Source organism: Tursiops truncatus, chromosome 14 (assembly GCF_011762595.2).
Source record: "Tursiops truncatus isolate mTurTru1 chromosome 14, mTurTru1.mat.Y, whole genome shotgun sequence".
NCBI lineage: Eukaryota > Metazoa > Chordata > Mammalia > Artiodactyla > Delphinidae > Tursiops > Tursiops truncatus.
The window spans coordinates 39,572,323-39,578,322 of NC_047047.1; positions in this window are offsets into that span (position 1 = coordinate 39,572,323).

The window sequence follows — 6,000 nt, forward strand, 5'->3', positions numbered from 1 at the left end:
TGCTCCCACACAAGTACATGCCTTCAAGACTGTGACAGGCAACTGTTTCACCTAATTTCATAGAAAAAGAGAAAGTTAAATAAAATGAGAAGAAAGATAAATGTTTCAAATGAAAGAACAAGAAAAAACCCTGGGAAGAAAACCCTAATGAAACAGAGATAAATAATTTACCTGATAAAGAGTTCAAAGCAATAATAATAATGTTAACTGAACTGAGAGAAAAAATAGATGGACACAGTAAGAATTTTAACAAGAAAACATAAAGAAAGAAACAGAGCTGAAGAATACAACAACTGAAATGAAAAATATTTCGAGGGAGGGAATTAACAGCAGTTTAGGTGATACAGAACACATAAGCCAATCTGGAAGATAGAATAATGGAAATCATCCAATCAGAACAGCAAAAAGAAAAACAGATAAAAAATGAGAATAGTTTAAGGAACTTCTAGGTTGACATCAAGTGTAGTAACATTCATAGGGGTCCCAGGAGGATAGGAAAAGAAAGCGATAGAAATATTTTTGATGAAATTATGGCTGAAAAATTCCCAAAGCTGAAGAAGGAAACAGACATCCAGGCACCGAAAGCACAGAGTCCCAGTCATATGGTCAGCATTGTTCAAGGCCCTGAAACTGACTATAGACTCTGCTCCAAGTCACAAAAGGGTAGTCACAAAAGAATGAGAATAACTTTCTAACGGGTTCATACATGAGTGTATAATAAGGTCTACAACTGCATGAGGGATTTCTCTTCTTTATGGTCTCTTTTAGAGTTAAGATATCATCCCAGTGATACTGCATCTATTTTGTGATTCTCATTTTTTTAAAGATCCTCAGATTCTACTTCAGTATGCTGCATATACTTGAAGGTAACACATGCTTGTCTCCTCAGAGTAGACATAATAGGATAAAAACGGTGAACATAACAGAAACTCATTCAAGCTTGTGTTGTTTAAAAGGGGAACTATTACAAAGATACAAGAGCCAATTTTTGAACCTACTGTCTTGAGTTTTTGGATTTTTAAGGTTTCTTCCCTATATCAGGTGACAAAGTTAGTGTATTACATTTTCCCCAATAATTTTGTTTTACCTTTAATGTATATCCTTTAATTCATCGGGAGTCCAAAGGATGAGGATTATATCCAAGAGCTTCTACTCCACAACTGTCTTACATTCATTGATTTGTGTTGGCCCTCATATAATTATCAAATCCCCATATATATATGAGTCTGCCTCTGAACAATGAATTCTGTTCCATAATTATATTTGTCTGTTCCTTTAGGACTACAAAACTATTTTTTATTGCAATTTTTTTTATTTCTATTGTTTTATTAAGGCATTGTCTACAGGTGGGTTGTTGAACCAATCCATTCTGACTTCGGTTCATTTGTTTTAAAAATCCATCCATATTGCTTGTCCTCCTAGCATCACAGTCCTTCGAACAATCTGACTATAGCTTCTCTATTTCTCTGCTGCTTCCTCTTTCTCCTACTTTTTTTTTAAACATCTTTATTGGAGTATAACTGCTTTACAGTGTTGTGTTAGTTTCTGCTATATAACAAAGTGAATCAGCCATATGTATACAGCTCGGTGCTTTGTGACCACCTAGAGAGGTGGGATAGGGAGGGTGGGAGGAAAATGCAAGAGGAGAGGATATGGGGATATTGCAATGGCTTTTAAGCCCTAATATCTACTGTGAAAGTCCCCATGTTTTACTTTTCTCTTTCAACGTTGACTTACTATTAAGGAACTAATTTTTTATTTTTGTATTTAATTTTCTAATATTTGTCAAGTTTCTCCAAAAATCCAGCTGATATTTTGATAAGAATTATTTTGAAATTGTAAGATAATTTGACCTGAATTAATAACGTTATAGAGTTAGGCCTTCTCACCTATGGTGATGGAATGAACTTAAATTGGTTCTTCTTTTATGTCCTTTAATACGCTTGTAAAATTTTCTCCTTCCTAAGTCAATATCCAAATAATTTAGAGTTTTCCTTTGCATTGTCAATTGAACCTTATTTTTTTTTTTTGTCGTTCTTCCAAGTGATTTCTTATATAGTCAATGAACACTATTAGTTCTGGGATGAAATCATCTCCTGTCAGGCAACCTAACTGAATTTTCTCATTTTTAATAATATGCCTTATTTTGTTTAATTTTCTAGAAAGAGTCATGAAATGTTGCCTTTTTTCTTCTAACCTTACACCTCATAGTCCTTTTATTGCTTTATGGAGTTTCTAAAAACCTACAGTATTATATTATACAATAGATACTGGGAGTATTTTATTCCTTCCTAATCTTAAAGTGAATTCACTTAAACCTTTCCTTTAAATATGTGTTTTCTGTAGGTTTTTTTTTATTTTAAAATCCTGTGATATTTCTCCTTTGATATATAAATTATAAATTATCTTATATTGAACTATCCTTGACTTCCTTTAATAAACCATTGATCATTTTATTTTTACTACATACTAGGTAAAGTTAACTAATATTGCATTTAGTAATTTCTAGTCTATGTGTACAAGTGGAACTATACTTTTTTGTAAAAATCTTACTTGATTATTTAAATTAAGGTTTCTATAATCCCGAATTATTTTGGCTTTCTCTTTCTCTATTGTCTGAAACAACTGTTACACAACAAAATAATGTATTTCCTGAAGGTTGTTCCAACAACTTTCAACATAACAACAACTAAATTTAGTTACATCAATATTATAAATATCTGCTCATTAAAACACACTACATAGTGAAATAATAGTTTAAAGGTAAGGAAGATACTGCAAAAGGGAACGATTATCTTAACTGTGTAAGGAATTTATGCAAATTAATGATACAGAGAAATGACCCAATTGTGAAAAAAAGGAATGAATATGAACATACAATTTTTGGAAGGGATAATGAAAGTGAATGGTAGCAACCAAAGGATAAGATGTTCAAATTGTTTTGTGTGTAATTAGAAAAGTGAAAGTCAAGGGCTTCCCTGGTGGCGCAGTGGTTGGGAGTCCGCCTGCTGATGCAGGGGACACGGGTTCGTGCCCCGGTCCGGGAAGATCCCGCATGCCGCGGAGCGGCTGGACCCGTGAGCCATAGCCGTTGAGCCTGCGTGTCCGGAGCCTGTGCTCCGTCCGCAATGGGAGAGGCCACAACAGTGAGAGGCCTGCGTACCAAAAAAAAAAAAAAAGAAAAGTGAGAGTCAAAAAGGAATATGATATCATTTAATACCCATGAGATTTACAAAAGTTAGAGCTATGTAATGCCAAATATTAGTGGAGTTGGAGACAAGAAGGCATTGTCTACTCTTGATGATACTGAAGCTATTCTAATTTTCTGGTGAGCCCTTTAGCAGTACTTTGTATAAAGTATTCACACCTATGATCCAGTGATACAGCACAGTAAAATTCCATATTGGGACATGTTCTGTGATGGTTACTGCGGGATTTATGTGCGGTAGTATAAAATGGAAGACTAGTTATATACCAAGGAGGTAGATATGCAAAATGTAGTAGATTTACACTATGGAACTCTACGCTTTTTTTTTTTTTTTGGGAGTGTAAGACGGGTTTCTTTTTATTAAGTTTTCCTAAACTTGTCTCATGTTTACTGAATGTTTTTCTTGTGTAAGAATGTAACCCGGAGCTTTAACAAACCAATTTGGACAATTCAACCTGGATAAACGCTTGTCTGCACACAAGTCATCAATTACCACTCTCTGGCCTGGCCTCCATGTAAATCCAATTGGTCTTAAAGCCTATCTAAATAGACAGCAAGCAGACCACATCATCTTATTTCTAGTTTAAACTTTAAACCTCAAACTCACCCCCATCCCAAGACCCACACCCTCCCCCACACACAAAAGAAAATTTTTAAAAGAAGTGGCCATTAGGAACTGAGTCAGTTGCATAAGAATTGGCTTAATCCTGAAGCCAGCACTCCAAAGTAGCTCTTGGCCTCACAGCAGGTCCCCTGGAACTCTTGAAGCAGGACAGGTCGAGAATGGATAGAAGATGCTCTAAGAACAGGGCCAAGTTCTGGGGCTGCGACGCTTCCACACATGCTTACACTCCAACGTAAATACACTTCCACCTTCCTCCTCTAAGCGATGCTTTCCTATAGCACTTTAGAGCTTGTAACACTCTAAATTTTTTAGTGCAGAGATGGACAGAAACTTATTCTAAATATGCAAGGTATAATCTTATTTCTAACAACATAGGCCAAAGATAACAGAAGTACTCTATGCAGCAGTTAGAAGGAACCAAATGGATAGATACACACATAGAACATGCATGGATCTTTAAAGCACAGAGACAAAAGCAAATTATATATAAAATTAAGGCTATAACGCAATGCTACTCATGTAAACCAAAAAATACACACAGAAAAGAATAATGCCATATATTTTACGATGTTAAATTTAACTTCAAATATGTACTAATTATACAACAGTGGTTGTTATGGGAGTAAGGAGAAGGGGAATAGAGAATAAGAATAAAATGAATATGTGCTTTGCGTACATTCTTACATACACAAATACATTCATAAAATGAGTCTGGGCCTGACATCAGCTTGTAAGAGAGTGTCATGAACTGGGAAATAGGATTAGTCACACCTTTTGCACCTGGGATAACACAAAAGAAAAACTACAAAGGTATCTCTTAGAACTCAAGGGACTTCAGGGAAGAGGAAAGGGAGAGTTGTCAGAAATCCAGGAGAGAACGTCCCTCCACCTGCATCTCTCCTTGGCCTTCCTGCTCAGTAGATCCACTTGTTTTCCTTTGCAGCACACAGGGCAAGAATTCCATGTATACCCCCATGTGGTTACACTGCCTCCCTTCAAAAGACCAGACTAGATTGAGTTTTAGAAAAAGAACGTAATTCACAATTAAGACTGATGAACAGGGGACTTCCCTGGTGGTCCAGTGGTAAAGAATTCACCTTCCAATGCAGGGGTCCCAGGTCGATCCCTGAGAACTAAGATCCCACGTGCCACGCAGCAACTAAGCCCACGCGCCACAACTACTGAGCTCCTGTGCCTCAGGTAGAGAGCCTGCCTGTCGCAAACGACAGAGCCCATGTGCTCTGGAGCCTGCGCGCCACAACTAGAGAGAGAAAACCTGCACGCCACAGCTAGAGAGAAGCCTGTGCACCACAGCGAAAGATCCCACATGCCTCAACGAAGATCCTGCGTGCTGCGAGTAAGACCCGACGCAGCCAAAGATAAAAATAAATATATAATTTTTAAAAAGGCATTAGATGTTTAAAAAAAAAAAAGACTGATGAACATGGTGGATAACAGATTTTTGTTATTATACAACAGCATACAATGTGATGAGACTGTTTTTCTTTTATGAGAAATAAAATGATGGTTTCCAAAGAGGAATTCCAATTATCAATTTGTTCAAATATACCCATAAGCTCCTGAAAGCTTCTGAAAGTCATATTTGTTTAATTGTAAAAGTTCTAGACTTCATTTTTTCCTTCATTCTTTCTTTCCTTCCATCTTTTAATTCCTTTCTTTCGCTTTATCCTTTGCTCTCTTTTTTCTTTTCCTTCTCCTTTTTCTTCTCCTCCTCCCCCTCCCTTCTGCCTCTTCTCCTTCTCTCTCTCCCTTTCTCCTTCTCTCTCTCTCTCCCATCCATAGCTTCAACACCAAAACAGTTCAAAAAGGCATTGCCTGATTGAATCACAAAGTCCACCAGTTGACTTTTAGGGAAGAGGAATTTTCAGAATGATTTCATTTCAGGAACATGACACTGTATTTTCACTGTTTTCATAAAGCTTTTACTTAGTCTTCCCTTTGAATGGAATACCACCAAGTTGGATAGATATGGTTCTGTCTACTGAAAGTTTACAACATATCCAGAAACTTAAAACTCCCCACCTTGGTTAACCAAAGAAGATTAATTGAATATTTTTCAACCAATATTTCTTAATCTCCTGATTTGAAATGCAAGTTTTGAGCTAGGCATGACATTTGACTAGAAATATGGCAACTTTGTTGCCAC